Below are 18,779 nucleotides of genomic sequence, written 5' to 3'. Positions count from 1 at the left end.
CCATCTTTGTCTGACACTGCTATCACTGCCGCCATCTTTGTCCGACACTGCTATCACTGCCACCATCTTTGTCTTTTTCATCACTGCCGCCATCTTGTCCGACACTGCTATCACTGCCGCCATCTTTGTCCGACACTGCTGCCACTGCCGCCATCTTTGTCCGACACTGCTATCACTGCCGCCATCTTTGTCCGACACTGCTTGCCATCTTTGTCGACACCGCTATCACTGCCGCCATCTTTGTCCGACACTTTGCCACCATCTTTGACACCGCTATCACTGCCACTCTTTGTGACACTGCTATCACTGCCGCCATCTTTGTCTGCATCACTGCCGCCATCATTTGTCCGACACTGCTATCACTGCCACCATCTTTGTCTGACACTGTGCCGCCATCTTTGTCCACACTGCTATCACTGCCACCATCTTTGTCACGACGCCATCTTGTCCGACACTGCTATCACTGCCACCATCTTTGTCCGACACTGCTATCACTGCCGCCATCTTTGTCCGACACTGCTATCACTGCCACCATCTTTGTCTGACACTGCTATCACTGCCGCCATCTTTGTCCGACACTGCTATCACTGCCACCATCTTTGTCCGACACTGCTATCACTGCCGCCATCTTTGTCCGACACTGCTATCACTGCCGCCATCTCTGTCCGACACTGCTTTCAACACCAACAATTCATCTCCCAGTTCGTTTCTTAGTCCACACACACACACACACATACACGCACACACACACACACACACACACACACACACACACACACACACACACACACACACACACACATATTGCAAGATGGCGAAGCTGTTTATTTAAGTCCCCCAAAAGAATATACAAAGAGAGAGAGAGAGTATGATAAAGGGGGGAATATTGAGATGGAAAAGCAATGAGGCTAAGAGATGGAGTGAGAGAAAGTGATAGGGAAGGAGAGGGAGTGAGAGGGACTGAGAGGGTAGGAGAAGAAAGACAGTAATATAAACAACGAGAAGAAGGTAAGAGAGGGAGAGAGGGGGGGTGAGGGAAACAAAGAAGGAGAAATAAAGGAAAGAGGGGCGAGAAGAAGAGGTGCAAAGTGAGAGGGAAAGAAAAGAAAGATAAAGAAGAAGAAAAAGATAAGGGTGAAAATGATTGAGAGAGAAGAAGAAGAAAGAGAATGATAAAGAAGGGTAAAAAGAAGAACAACAAGAGGGTGAGAGTGAGTGAGAGGAGCAGGGAGAGCACATTACCTCGCCTGGTGCTCTTGGGAAAGATAAATTCACGATCAGTCTGACCTCCAGCCTTCTGCTGTCTTGTGTTGAAAGTTAGTGCCTCTCTCTCTCTCTCTCTCTCTCTCTCTCTCTCTCTCTCTCTCTCTCTCTGTCTGTCTGTTTATCTATCTTTTTCTATCTGTCTGTCTTTATTTTTCTATCTATGTCTTTCTGTCTGTCTGTTTGTCTATCTGTCTGTCTATCTGTCTGTCTATCTATCTATCTATCTATCTATCTATCTATCTATCTATATCTATCTATCTGTCTATCTATCTATCTGTCTATCTATCTATCTATCTATCTATCTATCTCCCATCCTTCCATATCCTTCACATCCTATAAATATCTTCTTCGGCATCCTTCCATCTCTCTCTCTTGTCCTGGCATTCAGTAGGATACTATCTTTAGATGGGGGGCAAGGAGTAAGGGGGATGAGAGGGTGTTGAGGGATAAGGAGGTAGGGGACCAGGGGTGAGGGTAGGGAGAGTAAGGGAGAGGTGAGGGTTGAAAGGGTATGGCAGGGAGGAGTGAGGGGTGAGGGAGTAAAGAGGGTAAGAGAGGGAGAGGGTGGGGGGTAAGGGAGGGGCGAGTGAGGGAGGAAGGGGGGGCACTTCTCCCACCACACTCTAGTAATGTTGTCTGCAATAAAAGGTGTCGAGGAGTCAGAGGTGGGATGGTCTCCTGGGCCATGGAAAGTCTTGAATGATGTTGAGTATACAGGCTGTATCAGGCTGTATCAGAGTATCTCAGGCTTTTTCAGGGTGTCCCAGAGTGTCTAAAAAAGTGTATACACACTTACTTGCACACTTTCACGGAGATCGCGTAAATGCTATAATTAACAAAAGCATCATTATCCTCACTTGTGGGACACCTCATGCATCAACACGTGGTGACAATGTTGTTGTTGTAATACAAGGAGTTATGCGATTTTTTGTGAGACACTTTAGCTTTAGAGTTAGACGCGAGATAGGTAAACACTGGTTTGGAAATAGAGTTTTGGATGAGTGGAACAAGTTAGCGAACTTCACCATTAACTCGAACACCCTGGATAGCTTCAAACATACAATAGGTTGGACGGATATATGAGCGATAGGGGTTGGGCGTAAACGAGGCTGCCCAGTATGGGCCAATAGGCCCGCTGCAGTTTCCTCCACTCTTATGATCATATGACTCCTTGGTGCATAAGACTCTTTGGTGCATAAAACTTCCTGGTGTATAAGAATCTTTGGTGTATAAGACTTCTTGATATATACTGTAAGACTCCATTGTGTGTAAGATTCCTTGGTAAGAAGTTCAAACACCTGCTAAAACTAATCTTCATCTCCCATCCTTTACCTTCAAAATTCTGGGATGAGAGACGCACCAGGAGGCTAATCTGAGTCTCACTTGATGACACAGTTTAGTTTAAGTCCAGGATGATGTGGAGGAGTGTGCGTGAGGCAGCCACCACCCGCCAGATTATACCACAGCTGTAACAACACCTTTACTTCTCTAGCTGCTCCTCCCCCATCTCTCACACGGTCGGGTCAGGGTGACAGGTCCGGGTGTCAGGTGAGGGTGAGGGTGACAGGTCGGGTCAGGGGAACAGGTCGGGTCAGAGTGACAGGTCCGGGTGTCAGGTGAGGGTGAGGGTGACAGGTCGGGTCAGGGGAACAGGTCGGGTCAGAGTGACAGGTCTGGTCAGGGTAACAGGTCGTGTTTAGTCAGGTCTGGATAACAGGTCGGTGAGATGGAGAAGGAGGAGGAGGAAGGGGGGGGGGGACATCGTGTATAATAAGTAAAACAAACTACAAAACAACTTACAAAATGAAAATACAAAACTATGAACTGAACGAGACTTTTCTGTAACATATATAACTCGATCCAAGGTGTAACAAAGTGTTCGTAATGCATGAAATATATTACATAAATACAAAATTACTTAAGCATACGTCCCTTTAGCTTGAGGGTGATAAGATGCGAGGTAAATTATGTTCATTAAGTAAGGTAAACTTTTCTGTAAACTAGATCCCAGAAATACAAAGGTAGACCTACAGGTAAACAGACGTGCCAGAACTCCTGCACCGAATTATCTAACGTGGTCTTAGGTTAGGTTAGTTTAGGTGATGGTGAAGAGAAGAAACGGGTTTTTCGTAATAAATGACAAATCTCAGAAAAGAGACAAAAATACGAAAGAATATTACAAAGCAAAAGATGTTAAAATTAATAATAAAAACATTTTATTTTATTTTATTTTTGTTTATTTTATTTTGTTTATTTTAGACTATTAGGTGTCAACATCACGCTAATAATCCGACAGGTGCTGGATATATATTTATTATTTATAAAAGCCTAATCGTAAAAGTCATTTATAATTAACATTAGGGCAAAAATCATATTCGTTAATACAATAAAAGTATCTGAAATATTTTATACCCGGTTAAAAACGCGTTGAACTTTTTTGTAATGTGAAAGTGTTAAAGTATTTCAACTAAAATTCCTTATAAAAGGCAAATAAAATCCCCAATATACTCCACTTATAAAAGCCCTAATACAAAAGATACATAAAAGCCCTAAAATATGACAACAAAGTATCTAAAATTATCAAAGGGGGAAAAAAATTGAACACTAACCTTAACTAAAGTAAACATAATTCTCTGGTGATGGTACAGAGGAATTTAACATTGTCTTAGTCATTAACATTAATATAAACATTGTCTTGGGTCATTAACACAGAGCCGATGATGTTAGTGTGTGTGTGTGTGTGTGTGTGTGTGTGTGTGTGTGTGTGTGTGTGTGTGTGTGTGTTTTAATTTATGCAGTCACTTTTTTCTTCCATTCCTCCCTTTTCTTCATTCTTCTCTTCCTTCTCACCTTCTTCTTCCCCCCCTTGCCTACTTTATCATTCATCTTTCCAGCTCCCATTATTAATCAGTGTCTTCGTCCCCTGAGATTCATATTAGTTCCTTATGTTTATTCTCGATTATTTGATTTCTCCCTTTCTCCTTTGTTTATCAATTCTTCTTCTTCTCCTTCCAAACTACTTCATATCCTTGTCCTTCTCTATTTCCTTCTTTCACTCCTCCTTTTCCTCCTTATTTCCTTTCTATTTCTTCTCCTCTTCCAATTTTTCTCTCCTTCCTCCTCTTCCCCCCTCCCCTTTCCTTCATATTTCTGCTAATCTTTCTTCTTCTCCTTCTCTTTTTTCTCCTTCCTTCTTCTTTCCTTCCTAATTTCTGCTCCTCTTCCTCCTCCCTTCTTCCCCGCTCCCCGCTCCTTCCTCCTCGTCCTCCAACTTCTCTCCTTCCCCTTCTTCCCTCTTCTCTTCCTCTTCTTCCTCCTTCCTACTTCTTTCCTTCTAATTTCTGCTCCTCTTTCTCTTCTTCTCCCTTCCTTCCGTCTTCTCCTCTCCTACCTCCTTCTTCAACTTCTCTCCTTCCTCAATATCATCCTTCATCATCATCTTCATCTCTTGTCTCTTCCTTATTCTTGTTTATTCCCAATCATCATTTATTTCTCCGCGTCTCATTAGCTATACCTTCCCTTTTCTTCTCCTCCGTACACCACTTACATCTTCTTCTTCATCATCTTCTCCATCTCCTCTTTCGGTCACGCCTCATTGACCTACTCTACTCTCTACCTCTCATTATTCCGTGTTTTGCCTTTTTAATTTTTATCCAATGTTCACGTCACCCCTCATCTGCTTATTCCTTGTTTCCACTTATAATTTAATTGTTCTTTGTTGCTTCCCCTTCCTTCATCCACTTACCATATTCCATCTGCGTTCATCTTCTCCTGCTACTTCTCTCTCTCTCTCTCTCTCTCTCTCTCTCTCTCTCTCTCTCTCTCTCTCTCTTCCTTTTTAATCATTCATATTTCTCCCCATTCTATTTTCTCCCTTCCTCCCTCCCCCATCGTTCTTTGCATCTTTCCCTATTATCGTATTTTTTATCTTCTTCCGTTTTATTTCTCCCCTTTTTATTTCATGTCGCCTCTTCTTGTTCATTCCTATTTTTCTTTCTTGTATCCCGCTTTTATCCCCCTTTCCCCTCTCCCCTTGTATCTTCCTTTCCCTGCTCCATGTTTTCCCGTCATCTTCTTTTCTTTATTCCCCTCTGTCTTCTTTCCTATTTCATCTTTCTTCTTCACTTTCTTTCTCTATGTCTTCTTCTCTGTTCCATTAACCTCCTTTTTTTTTTCACACCGTCCCAGAAGGCCTTCTAAATGGGGTCCTATCCTAACCATTAGCAACGGGTCAATTAGGAACAGGTTCCATCATCACACCTGGTTCTCTTAATAATTACATCTGGTTCTCTTAATAATTACACCTGGTTCTCTTATTAATTACTTCTGGTTTCCTTTTTAATTACTTCTGGTTCTCTTATTAATTACACATGGTTCTCTTATTAACTACACCTGGTTCAGTTATTTTAACTCACCCACCTGTAATTAGTGAACTTTTTGCCGTCCTTAGCAACCGTGATAATAAACTGAAACTTGATTGGTTGCTGGTTGCCAGGTAAGTAGTGACGTCATATAATAAAATTCACGGATATTTGTTTTCTTTAGTATTTAGTATTATATCCTTCGTCTTTCCTCCCCTTTATTCCATCTCTCTTCATTCTTCATTCATTCTTCCTTCATTATTCCCCTTTATTACTTCCCTCTCATCTCCCTTAAATCCTCAAATATCAGCTGTGAGTTGTTTATTTTTTCTCAGATAAATAGTTTATATTTTTATCTTATATGTTTTCACTCTCTCTTCTTCCTTTCTTCCTTGAATCTCTCCTCTCTCATTTATTTCCTCATTTCTTCCTTTCTTCCTTAATTCCTCCTTCAATCATTCTTTCTTCTTCCCTTCCCTCTTCCTACCCCCTTCTTCTCCCCTCCCCTTCCATTCCTCCTGCTATCAAGTCTCTCCATCTTACACCCTTCTTCCTTCTTTCATACCTTCCTTTCTCCTTCCTACCTTCCTTAATTCCTCCCTTTCTCATTCTTTCTTCCATCCCTCCTTTTTTTCCTACCTCCTTTTTTCCACCCTCATTCCTCCTTTTAGTCTCTCCATCCCTCCTCTCTCTTCTTTCTCCTTCCTTTTCTCCTGTCTCCCTTTCTCCTCCTTCATTTATCTCTCTAATCCGTCTCTTCCTTCCTTCCTTTCTTCTTTCCTTCCTTCCTTCCTCTCCACTGTGTCTCAGACGGTAGTTAAGGTCAACAGTCATGGCGTTTCCGTCTTGATCATGTCTGTGTGGGGGGAGGGTAATAGGGAGGAGAGAAAGTAGTGGAGAAAGAGAGATGGAAGGAGGATTTCGGTGAGGATGAGGGTTAAATGAAGGAAGAGGAAGGAGAGAGAGAAAGAGAGAGAGAGAGAGAGAGAGATGGTGGAGAATAGAGTGAGAGAGAAATAGGGTGAGAGATAAGAGTTAGATATGGTTGTGATGAACAGTAAGTAGCGGTGAGAGTAGTTGAGGAGAGGGAAAGGAAAGGGAGAGGAAGAGGAATAGGGAGAAGTAGTTTGGGAGAGAGGAAAGGGAGAGGGAGAGGAAGAGGAATAGAAAAATGGCTAGCGGGAGTGAGATGAAGAGGGAGCGAGCAAAGGGAGAGGAAAAAAGGGAGGAAAAGGTAAATAGAAATAGGCTAGGGAGAGTGAGAGGGAAAGAAAGAGATAGAAGGAGTGTGAAAGTCGGGGAAAAATGAGAGTGAGGGCAACAAAGAGTGTAAGAGAAAGAGGATAAGTGGTAAAGTTAAAGAGAGAAGAAGAATAAGAAAGAACAGGAGAGGAAAAATGAAAGGAAAGTCAGAGAACAATGGAGAGAGAGAGAGAGAGAGAGAGAGAGAGAGAGATAAAGTTGAAAGCAAAAAGAAACTTCATAAATAGGAAACTAACACCATAATAGACTAATCTCTCTCTCTCTCTCTCTCTCTCTCTCTCTCTCACACACACACACACATCATACAAAGTAGACAATATTACCCATTGGCCAGAAAGAACGCATTCGGCCTCAACACTCGACCAAAGATGAGCGTTTCGGCCTCATTCGACCAAAAACAAAGCAAACGCCTCAACCTTGCTGGCCATTGTGGTGGTCGAGGAGGAAGAGGAGGGGGAAGAGGGGGAGGTCGAGAGGGTTTTCAAGGCAAGATGGTGGTCGAGGGAGAGGTTGACAGGAAGTGTTGGTCGAGTGGGAGTTCAAAGGGTAAGGGGGTGATGGAGGATGCAGTGTTCGAGAGATAATGGGAGGGGTCGAGGGTGAGGTGGTGGTGGAGGGGGAGGTGGTGGTCGAGGGGGAGGTGGTGGTGGAGAAAGGTGGTGGTGGAGGGGGTGGTGGTCGAGGGGGAGGTGGTGGTGGAGGGGAGGTCTAGGTGGTTGAAAGGGGGAGGAGGGAGGAGGTTCAGCGGCCAATAGTCGATCTGGAGACCAAGTTGGCGGACTTGTATTTCCTCGTGGGAAATACATATTTCCGGCGTGGAAATAAATGGACGGGAAGACGCCAAAAGTATCGGCGGCCCAAAAACCTTGACGTCCTCAGCCTGGCACACGTCATATGTTAGGTGAGGGCAGGGGAGGTCAGGGGAGGCCACGAGAGGCCACGGGAGGTCAGGGGAGGCCACGAGAGGTCAGGGGAGGCCACGAGAGGTTATGTAAGCTCAGTGGAGGCCAGGTGAAGGTAATATAAGGCCGGGGGAAGACAGGAGGCCAGGGGAATGATAGGGGAGGTCAAAGGAAGGTTGGTGAGGGGAAGGGGACAGTTAATCCCCCACACTGTTGTTAATCCCCCACACTGTTGTTAATCCCCCACACTGTTGTTAATCCCCCACACTGTTGTTAATCCCCACACTGTTGTTAATCCCCCACACTGTTGTTAATCTCACACTGTTGTTAATCCCCCACACTGTTGTTAATCTCCCACACTGTTGTTGTTAATCCCCCACACTTGTTAATCCCCCACACTGTTGTTAATCCCCCCACACTGTTATCTCCACACTGTTGTTAATCCCCACACTGTTGTTAATCTCCCACACTGTTGTTAATCTCCACACTGTTGTTAATCCCCCACACTGTTGTTAATCCCCCACACTGTTGTTAATCCCCCACACTGTTGTTAATCCCCCACACTGTTGTTAATCCCCACACTGTTGTTAATCTCCCACACTGTTGTTAATCCCCCACACTGTTGTTAATCCCCACACTGTTGTTAATCCCCCACACTGTTGTTAATCCCCACACTGTTAATCCCCCCACACTGTTGTTAATCCCCACTGTTGTTAATCCCCCACACTGTTATTAATCCCCCACACTGTTGTTAATCCCCCACACTGTTGTTAATCCCCCACACCATTGTTAATCCCTCACACGGTTCTTAATCTCCCACACTGTTGTTAATCCCCCACACTGTTGTTAATCTCCACACTGTTGTTAATCCCCACACTGTTACCCCACACTGTTATTAATCCCCACACTGTTGTTAATCCCCCACACTGTTAATCCCCCACACTGTTAAATCCCCCACACTGTTGTTAATCCCCCACACTGTTGTTAATCCCTCACACTGTTGTTCCCCCACACTTTCTTAATCTCCCACACTGTTGTTAATCCCCCACACTGTTGTTAATCCCCCACACTGTTGTTAATCCCCCTCGCCGTATTAACTAGCACTGTGGAGCCACTCGGCCATTTTTTTCCGCCCACAACAGCCCATAAAACGAGACCCACAAATTAAAAGTAAGCGAGCTCTTTTTTTCTCTTCTTTTTAATTTCGCGTGGTGTGTGGTGAGGGCCCTTCTCGTGCTCCTCTCTCTCTCTCTCTCTCTCTCTCTCTCTCTCTCTCTCTCTCTCTCTCTCTCTCTCTCTCTCTCTCTCTCTCTCTCCCCATCCATCTATCTATCTATCACCTTGACAACTCCTTTCCCACACTTCACTTTTTCCTCTTCCCATACATTCCGTTTTCCCCTTCTTTCCTTTTTTCTTACTTATCCTTTCCTCTTCCTTCTCTTATCCTTTCCTCACTGCACTTCATAATCCTTCTCCTCTTAACCTCCCCTCAACCCCTCTCCCCTCTTTCCCCCTTCACCTATCTCTCCCCAACCCCTCACCTCTTTTTCCCGTTCACCTTTCTAGCCCCCCTCACCCCTCTCCCCTAAACCTCTCCGTCACCTCCCCCTCATCCCTTTCTCATCCACGTCCCCCTCATCTTTCTCTACCACCTACTCCTCACCCTTCTCTCCTCCACTCCCCTCACCCCTCACTCATGGCCCCAGAGGGAAGCTTCATAAACGAGGCAGTTCTAGGCCTGGGTGTGAAGAGAGAGAGAGAGAGAGAGAGAGAGAGAGAGAGAGAAGGATTATAGCCACAGTACTCCTTAAAAAAACAAGACTGTTATATATTTCAGAGCGGCGAGAGTAGTGTATGCAAAATAGTAGCTGGGCCTAAAAGTGTTGTTTTATGCTACATTATAATACTTCATACTACACTACACTATATTACACTACACTACACCATATTACATTACACTGTATTACATTACACTATATTACACTACACTACACCATATTACATTACACTGTATTACATTACACTATATTACACTACACTCCACCATATTACATTACACTGTATTACATTACACTATATTACACTACACTACACCATATTACACTCCACCATATTACAGTACACTACACTACACTATAGTCTGTTCACTTAACCTTCCAACTGAGGCCTAGGGTCAGTTTGTAGCGAGGCAGCTGATTGGCTGGCAGACTTAAGAATATTAACTATGTACACCTGATCTGTTATACGTAGAGAAACATTTTTACAAACAACTAATCCGCTGTACATAAACAAGCACCTCTGCAAATAACTGATCCATACATAAACAAACACATCTGTAAACACCTGGTCCACTGTACGTGAACAAGCAGCTGATCCGCCATATTAAAACGCTTTTAAAAACATCCGACTTACGTAATCAACTTATCAACTCTACCTCATCACCCTTTAACAGGTCGACCTCCCCTTCCCTTCCCCTACTGTCCCCTCCCCTGCCTTTCCTCCCCTCCCCTGCCTCCCCTCCCCTCCTCTCCCTTGCTCTCGCTCCCTCCCCCCTACCATACCATTCCCGGCCCTTCCCTCCCCTCTCCTTCCCCTACCCATCCCTTCCCTTCCCTTGCTTCCCATCTCACCTCCCCTACCTTTTTCTCATCCCCTGCCTTCCCTTACCCCTTCCCCTCCCTCCCTTACCTTTCATCCCCCTCTCCCCCCCCCCTCCCCAAACTTGGAGCTAATCGTTGGGACAAAAAACGAGTCATCAATTTATCTGTGTAAGTAACGTGTATGAGATTATCAGTCAATTTAGCTTGATAAATAATGTATACTGAAGCGTTTGTCGTTAATGCTGGACGGGAGGTATTTTTGTTGGCATTGTTGTTGTTTGTTGTTGTTGTCAGAGAGAATGTAATCGGAAATTAGGAAGTGGGAGTATTTTGTCGTGTGTTTTTTTTAGGCTGAGGATTGTTTTTCGTGTGTGTGTGTGTGTGTGTGTGTGTGTGTGTGTGTGTGTGTCTGTGTGTGTGTGTGTGTCTGTGTCTGTGTCTGTGTCTGTGTGTGTGTGTGTGTGTGTGTGTCTGTGTGTGTGTGTCTGTTGTGTGTGTGTGTGATCAAGGAGTGTATCATTAATGTATATGAATTAGAACATAGTTTTTCTCAAATGTAAATAAACTCGGTTGCTTTTATTATAAATATAACAAGAATTTGGAGTAATTTGGCCAGTAAGTATTTAGCATTTAATAAAAAGTCGGGTCAGGAATTTTGAAAATGAAAAAAAAAAGGAATCAAAATTTTGTGGTGGTTCAAATTCATGAATTCTGAAACACGTGAATAATTTTGCAAACAAACGAATAAAACTTTAAAGCCTTGAGGACCACAGGACAACAAATTTGCCTCCAAAAATACATATAGTTAGAATTTAGTTTTTCAGTTCTGAGTCACTTTAAAAAAATATACAAAAGATGTTATTGGGATTTATTTATCGTGTATAAAACTATGAAATTTTTGTGTAATTATTGATCGTATTTGAAACCGTTTAAACTACTGAACATTTTGAACCTAAAATTTCGGAATTATGATCACAATTATACGATAATATTTAAAAAAAAATGTTTTTCCGGCGTTAGAAATTTAAAACAGTTGTAGAAAATCTCCCACAAGAAATTAAAACTTGAAAGAAAAAATTATTATCATGGAAGTTAAATCCACTGAGGAAAAAATACAGGTAAATGATTTTGATTTTTGTAAAGACAAACTTGTGAACGACTCTTATATATCCAGGTGTAATAATATACATTTTAGGCGTATGCTTTTTCGCCTTCTTCTTCGTCTTCTTCTTCTTCAGGTGGGTCTTATTAATCCAAAGTTTGTTGAAGTGTCTCCTCTCTCTCTCTCTCTCTCTCTCTCTCTCTCTCTCTCTCTCTCTCTCGCTCGCTCGCTTGGTTCTTCCTTCTTCTCTTCTCCACAGTTATTGTTGCGTTTCAACTTTTCTTTATTCCCACTTCTCTCATGGTTCGTCTTCCTCAATTTAATTCATTAAGCCTAACCTAACGTAACCTCGCCTAACCTAACACTAAAAACGTAACTTCAGGAAATTTCGACTCTAAGGTAACGTAGATCTAGAAACAGCCGCCACTCTCTGATTGACCAAGGAAAATGACCCGGTGTATCAAGCAATAGCCCAGGAAGATCGGACAACCTGCCAACTGCACTGGTATACCATTACCCCGGCACGGTATTCTAGGCGCAAAATATCCCGGTCTTCAAATAATGCTGGATAGGTGGAGAGAGATGCCGCCTCGCACACACACACACCACACACACACACACCACCTCTCCTTACTGCTATTGTCCACCAAATTATTTAGTGAAGCGCCTTACAAAAGTGTTCCAAGATGGTCGGCTGGGAGGAGGTGAGGAGGGTGGGAGAGGAAGAGTGTCGCGTGTATGGGGACAGTTTGTGGATCATGGGGAAGTAGATGGTAATGGGGGGTGACTGGGGTGGGAAGATGAGGTGGGGAATGGCAGAGGAGAGGAGGAGGAATAACTTTATGTCTTTGTGTGTGTGTGTGTGTGTGTATGTGTGTGTGTATTTTGTGCACCTCTGTATAGGCACTGGGTGGTGATACAAGTGGCAGGAATAATAGTAGTAGTAGTAGAATTTGTGTATTAGAATAGTTAAGTTATAAAATGTGTGGAAAATGTATGGCTATAAAGAGAGGTTGGAGGCCAATAAAAAAAAGTATAAGTAGAAGTGAAACTAGTAGTAATAGTACGAGTAGTATTAGTAGTTGTAGTAGTAGACAGCACCTTGTAAATTCCTCTTTCCCCATCACACACACACACACGCACCCCTACCCTCATTTACATATCATTCCCTATACAGTTTTCAGTGTGGTAAAAAACTACGTCCCGCCCGCCAACCAACCACCTACGAGGAGGAGGAAGAGAGAGACAACAACACACACAGAAACCGGGAATATTTGACTTTTAGAAAATCTGCAATGGTGGTCCAATCTATTCTGACGGTCCCTCAGTTTTAAGTGAAAATACTTTAGTAGCCCATAAAACCCAGGAGAGGGGTGATGAGGGGGTTAGAGGAGAGAGAGAGAGAGAGAGAGGAGGGTTATGTTAGACTCGCACGTCAGATTTGGGTGTTGGCGAAGAATATGTTACACTGCCCTTACCCATGTCATCATCGTCCACTTCCTTCTGCTGCTGCTCCTCCCCCCCCCCTTCTCCTCCTTATCTTCTTCCTGCTGCTCCCCTCTTCGTCCTCTTCATCTTCCTGCCCCTTCTCCTTCCACGGTATTTTCTTCCCTCCTTGATACTAGAGTCGTGAGGCTGTTGTTCTAAGCACTCGATGATGGTTTTGTATACACTGATATCTGTACATTGTGTGTGTGTGTGTGTGTGTGTGCACCACCATCTTCTCAACCCCTCGTCCACACCATTGTCGTGTACAAAGACGTCTGGTGGAGCCTTTGTCATGTGGTAGTACTGCACAACTACTACCATAAATCTTGACCTACGGGTGTTGAGACGACACATGCTAATCCAGTGGTGGCAGACAGCTCCCCCCACACACTCACACACACGTCTTGCATAATGATGTAGTGGGACGGGAGTGTTGACACACAGTTGACTCTTTCACAACAGTTGACATATTAGATACGCGGCTCCTCCTTCCTGTTTGTTTATTACTTGTAGAATAATTTTGTATGTTAGATATATAGATCTCATTATTTTTTCTAATCTTCTTTTGTAGTAGCGTTTTTCTTATATAACTTCTAACAATTCAAAATATCCATCCTGCTTCAAGTATCTTCAATCTTTGTCAAGGGGGGACGCCTCGCTGAATAGATCTGACAGTGAAACTTGTCACATCTCTCGCTGCGTCATTTGATAAGAAAAGAAGTCTGGCCATTTTGAGATTTGATTTATGTAAGATTTTTTATTTTTACATTTTTCACTTTCACAATTGTCATAGTTACATATACAGCTTTGCATCAATTATTCTTATATACTAAATATTCCCTCTGAGTATCAATAATTTTGTTTTTTAGAATTATTCATCAGTTAATACATTACCTATCAACCCAAATGAAAGGTAGAATAATATTGCCAATTTTAACGCTCAGATTAATTAAAAGTTTAAATTGTACGTATTGTTATAGTCGAGGAGTTTGTCATCGTGGTATAGCAGAGGCGTAAGGTGCTGGTCGATAATGTAAAGGAATGGTATTATCTTTTTTTTTTGGCAATGTGTCGATGGTGTTTGGTTCGGTACGTGGATGTTGTCGACCGTGAGCTGATAGTGTACAGAACCCCACGAGGACCTGAGATAATGTGTGATGGTGTTAGTAAGAGCCGCCGTATCTTTGTTGATGAAGAGGATAGCTGAAGATATATGTGTGTGTTGGGGAAGTAAATGGATGAATGAAGGAAGTAAATGAAAGAAGAAGGAAGGGTAGACCGGTGACTTGGTGTTGTTGGGGAAGTAAATGGGTGAATGAAGGAAGTAAATGAAAGAAGAAGGAAGGTTAGACCGGTGACTTGGTGTTGTTGGGGAAGTAAATGGGTGAATGAAGGAAATAAATGAAAGAAGAAGGAAGGGTAGACCGGTGACTTGGTGTTGTTGGGGAAGTAAATGGGTGAATGAAGGAAGTAAATGAAAGAAGAAGGAAGGGTAGAGCAGTGACCTGGTGTTGTTGGGGGAAGTAAATGGGTGAATGGGAAACAAATGAAAGAAGAAGGAAGGTAGAGCGGTGACTTGGTGTTGTTGGGGAAGTAAATGGGTGAATGAAGGAAGTAAATGAAATGAGAAGGAAGGAAGACCGGTGACTTTGTTGTTGAAGTAATGTTGATAAGGAAGTAAATGCAAGAAGAAGGAAGGGTAGACCGGTGACTTGGTGTTGTTGGGGAAGTAAATGGGTGAATGAAGGAAGTAAATGAAAGAAGAAGGAAGGGTAGACCGGTGACCTGATTTTAGGGAGGCAGAAAGTAAAACTCACGATATTTAGGATGGAGAGCTCCTGGTATCCCCTACCCCCACCTTCGTCTCCCCATAAGTCCATACGGTAGTACTCCCTCACTGCCCACTGCCTATATCCGAATAAATATACAGAATTATGGAGTCAATGGCGGGCGTGTTGCCAAAGCGTCGGGAACTGAGATATAAATTTCAGCTATAAGGCAAAAAAAAGAAAGAAAAAAAAACACGAAAAGACTATAAAGAATATGTATGTAAAATTCGGATACTAAATTTTCTTGTATTTTATATATCAATCCTCAAACGTCAAAGCTAAACTCAGAAGTTAACTAGAAACTTAACCAATGTGAGAAGAAAGTAATAAAATGGAGGTAACGGTGATCTACTTTTGTTGTGTTGTTGTAGTGAACAGTAAGACATTTGTGTGTGTCAAGTGTAGTGACTGTCTGGCCAGGTAGGAGAGAGAAGCGTCAACTGGTACTGTATGTGTGTGTGTGTGTGTGTCTGGACCTGTCGAGAACCTCTGCTGATGTGCCTAAATTTAAAGCTGTTATTATTATTATTATTATTATTATTATTATTGTTATTATTATTATTACACGGTTCTTCAGTGGACAGACCGACAAGAACAGCACTATACAGTATGCCATTTTTGGACTGGCGATGGGCCATAGAGGAGCGTTTGGAGGCGTCAGTGTGGGTAGCTTGGAATGGCCCCGGGGGGGTGACGGTTGGTGGCTGGGTGGCAGGGCGGGAGGGAAGCCGGGGGGGGGGGGTGTAGTCAAAACAGCGGGAATTAAGTTTTGATAACGAGGGTCACAAGTGTGGGAGGGAGGCAGCCTCGCTCATCACCATTAATTACACCACCACACAATTAAGGCCACCTCGTTAAAGTTGGAGCACTATGGTGTGGTGGAAGTGGTGGTGGTTGTAGTGATGATAGGGGTAGTGGTTGTAGTGGTGGCAGGGGTGGTGGTGGTAAGGGTGGAGGTGGTTGTACTGGTGGTGGTGGTAGGAGTGGTGGTGGTAGGGATGGTGGTGGTGGTTGTACTGGTGGTAGGGGTGGTGGTGGTGATGGATGTGATGGTGGTGGTGATAGGAATGGTATTGGTGTTGGTGGTGATGGTGGTGGTAGTGGTGGTGGAGATGGTGGTGACGGTGTTGCCAATTACTACTACTACTACTACTATATATACTGTATACTGTATATGTGATATATGGTATATGGTATATATGTGTGTGTGTGTGTGTGTGTGTGTGTGTGTGATGGCAACACTGTTTTCTTTCTATGACGGTTAATGAAATATTTGTCCCTTGTTGGTAACACTGAATTCTCTTTCTGATGCTGAAAGAGTTTTTTTCCTTTTTGGCAACTGTGTAGCCGCTCATGAGTTGGCCTTCCTTCTCTAACCAGTGTCCGGGGTAGTTGGTACTCATGTAACTCCCTACAAATTGGTTGCCCTGCCATCTCTTTAAATAGCGTTAGGAGAGTTGGTAGACCAGAATCTCCCCATAGGCTGACAACACTGATATTATTCACACAACCAAATGATAGGTTGGTATCCCTGGAACTGGTTAGAGATCAGCTTCCCTCTCCTTCCCTGAATAACTATTAAGCTGTTGGCACCCCTCGGTCGCCCATATACTAAGAAGTTTTCCACCTCTTCATATAGTTTGTAAGAAGCATCGGTACTTTTGATCCTCTTCCAAACAGCCAGATTTGTTGGTATTCCTGTTTTTTTCTAGAGGTTGGAGGTCCTGTCTTGCTCCATGTGTCAGAGAATTGTTGATACTCCCTGTCGGCCGTATTCCTAGTCATTACGACGATAATGACGATCACCATCATCATCACAATGCATCGTGTGTCGGGATGCAACCACCCGACGCTCAGTACCATATTACTAGTCACTTACATGAGCCTTTAACTAGGAATATAGCGTGTGTAAACACAACACTTCGTTTCGTATGGCAGCACAAACGTTTCCCACGCGCGTTTGCCAAATGCATTATTTCACATAATTAGAAAGACGGTTTAGAGAGATATTTAGTTGTTATGTTATACCGGCACAAAAATATATTGAAAAATATCTTCTTCTTTTTTCAAATTGAACTTTAGTATCTGTTCTAAACAAATTACAGACAATTTTTTCATCTGTGTACTTGGCAAAAATGTTTGCGCACGTGTTATCAAACATGGAGAGGAGAGAACGTTCTGCAGCCCTGTCAGTAACCCTGCACATAGCACTTTTGCGCCTTATCGAGCAAAGGCCAGTCGTCGAGGACAGGTCTACTAGTACTGTAACACAATAAATGACAGCAAAAGAAAGGCCTAGGATGAAATTACTGCCTCATTAAACGCCAGCAACCAAGATCAACTCCCTCTTACAGCCAAGCACCTCAAGAGGAGCTCCAACATAAAAAGGAGTAAGTATATGCTTATTTCTAAGTTTAGTATTTAAAAATAAGGATTTTTGCCATTAGGTTACTAAATTGAGTAGGATTACAGTATTTAAGTGACGGGTCATGTGAGGAGTCATGTGAGTTAAAGTTAGGTTAGGTTAAAATAAAGTTAGGTTAAGTTAAAAATAGGTTAGGTTAAAATAGGTTAAGTTAGGTAAGGATAGGTTATTTTAAGTTAAAGTTAGGTTATTTCCATGTTTTGTGCCAGTTATTCACTGGCATTGGGGAGCAATTATCCTAGAACCAATCTATACAGCATATAAATCTATATGAAACAGATATTATTCTGCAGAGTTAGTGTACTTTCCATTAGTTGCCTGGCAATACACACTTAGCAAGCCAAATTATTCTGGCAAGATAGCTTCAAACAGGTCTATGCTCAGTTTCTGAAGGGTCACCTCCAAAAACTTATCAGAAGCACGAGTCCTTTTTACCAGCATATCATAGTAAATTTTAATGCAGATATGACTGTAGCCTAGTACTGTATAAAGCATTTATATTATTCTGTTTCTTTCAGAACTAAAACCAGAGATATAGGAGAGCGGGTGGTGGTCCTCCAGAAAAACTATCATTAGCTTCAGAAGAAATCGCCACCCAGTGCTCGTGTCATGCGGAAGACTTCTGCAAGTGTACCTGAACTTCCTCACTCCCATGATCCTCTTGTTTTGCCTGTTCCAACACCAGGGCTATCAACTGTGTCTTCTGCACCATCTACTTCTGTTTTTCGACTTCTAATTTCACCCTCTGTTCCTGCCTCACCAGTCATTGTGAGAAAAGACAAGGGGAGTTCCACAAATATAAATTGTACACAATGAAAAGAGAGCATGAGGAGGAACTGAAAGTGAAGGCCATAATATCAGCACATACACTCAAAGAAAGATAAAGTGAAACTGTAATTAGAGTGATTGAAAAGACGCTTGAAAAAATTAATAAATCTTTTGAATTGTTAGATACATGTTTAAGGAAAGCATCAACTGCATATGATGCCATGGCTAAAACTTATGAATGATGGTTGAGTAATAACATACAGTCATATGCAATGTTTATGATTTTACTCTATACAGGGGTACTGTGATATATCGTAAAGTGGCATCTAGATTATAAATTTATTTTCTTATGTCTTACACCTTAAAATAATTTTATTTAAAGGAAATAAATCTACATTTCTTTATTTTGCCATTGTTTACAATTGCTGTCTTAAGTATGGCAGCTAAGATTTTTTTTTTTTTATGATATACAGGTATGCTGTGATTTTCAATAATTGCAATTCTTTTTACTGTGCTATAGACTAAAGTTCTTTTTTTTGGGGGGGGGGTAGATTTATAATACAAGTTGTTATATGCAAAGTAATGGATATAGGAGATTTTTAGTTTATTAATTTTTATGCATTCATATATAATTTAATTTAAGAGAAAATTTGTCTCCGCATTTCTATTTTGTGCAAATATTGTACAAAGTATGGCAGTTCAGATTTTTTTTATGTATATCTATAATATAAGCTGTGATATTAATGAAATGCAGAGTCCTGTATAGAAAAAATAA

General features: G+C 42.3%; 1 long non-coding RNA gene across 1 annotated transcript; it reads left to right on the top strand.

Moving 5' to 3' along the window:
* Positions 1-16,964: 16,964 nt before the first annotated feature.
* On the top strand, positions 16,965-18,409 carry LOC121855742. Its single transcript, XR_006086837.1, has 2 exons — positions 16,965-17,201; positions 17,755-18,409. It is a non-coding gene; the product is annotated as an uncharacterized LOC121855742 (long non-coding RNA).
* The last annotated feature ends 370 nt before the right edge of the window (positions 18,410-18,779 follow it).

The sequence above is a fragment of the Homarus americanus genome, unplaced genomic scaffold, assembly GCF_018991925.1.
Source record: "Homarus americanus isolate GMGI-L3 unplaced genomic scaffold, GMGI_Hamer_2.0 scaffold15894, whole genome shotgun sequence".
In the NCBI taxonomy this organism is placed as follows: Eukaryota; Metazoa; Arthropoda; class Malacostraca; order Decapoda; family Nephropidae; genus Homarus; species Homarus americanus.
Note: the sequence above shows the minus strand (reverse complement) of the source record. Positions and strands in the feature narration are given on the sequence as shown.